Source organism: Octopus bimaculoides, chromosome 20 (assembly GCF_001194135.2).
Source record: "Octopus bimaculoides isolate UCB-OBI-ISO-001 chromosome 20, ASM119413v2, whole genome shotgun sequence".
Classification (NCBI taxonomy): domain Eukaryota; kingdom Metazoa; phylum Mollusca; class Cephalopoda; order Octopoda; family Octopodidae; genus Octopus; species Octopus bimaculoides.
Genome location: NC_069000.1, coordinates 30,670,228 through 30,671,181, shown reverse-complemented (window position 1 = coordinate 30,671,181; position 954 = coordinate 30,670,228).

The following is a 954-nucleotide window of genomic DNA, read 5'->3' as shown; positions in this document are numbered from 1 at the left end:
TTTGTTTCGGTTTGTTGCTGTTGCTTGTGCTACCAATCTGTTATTTCTTGCTCTTCCTTTGATATCATGTTGACCGACATGATTGAATACGATACTACAAATGTCAACACATTATCCTGTTCCAAACATTCCATGTCTTCTCACTAGCTCATTAATTATTCTACTTTACCTGTTTACTCCTTGTCTCTCCCTCCCAGCTTGCATTAAATCACACTTTCAACTAACCTCAACAGGCCCTCATGACAAAACTTAGGATCACAGCTGGGTCACATTAGAAGAAGCCATCTGCTGAGTCAGCAGTTTTTATATACATATTTTTCGCTTAATAGACGTGCGTGTCTTACGTCTGCATTCGTCAGAGGCAGTTTGTCTCTCTGTGTTGTTGCGTGTGTATGCATGCGACTATGTATGCGTTTGTGTGAGAGAGAGGGAAAGAAAGAGAGAGAGAGAGAGAGAGAGAGAAAGAGTCTATGTGTACGTTTGTGTTATAAGATGTCCATGGGGGTTCTAAGGAAAAACAGGTTTAGCCACTACATCGGCAAATATTGAAAATTTTTCCATTGATAAAAGGACAGCACTCGAGGCTTTATAAGACATATATACCTACATAAATGCATGCATACATAAATGCATACATACATACATGCATACATGCATACATACATACATACATACATACATACATACAAAAACACATATATTCATACATATGTATATATATGTATGTATGTACGAATATATATGCATGTGTGTGTGCACGTGTATATGTGTGTATACGTATATATATCATAGGCGCAGGAGTGACGGAATGGTAACAAGCTTGCTTCTCAACCACATGGTTCCAGGTTCAGTCCCACTGCGTGACACCTTGGGTAAGTGTCTTCTACTGTAGCCTCGGGCCGACTAAAGCCTTGTGAGTGGATTTGGTAAACAGAAACTGAAAGAAACCGTCGT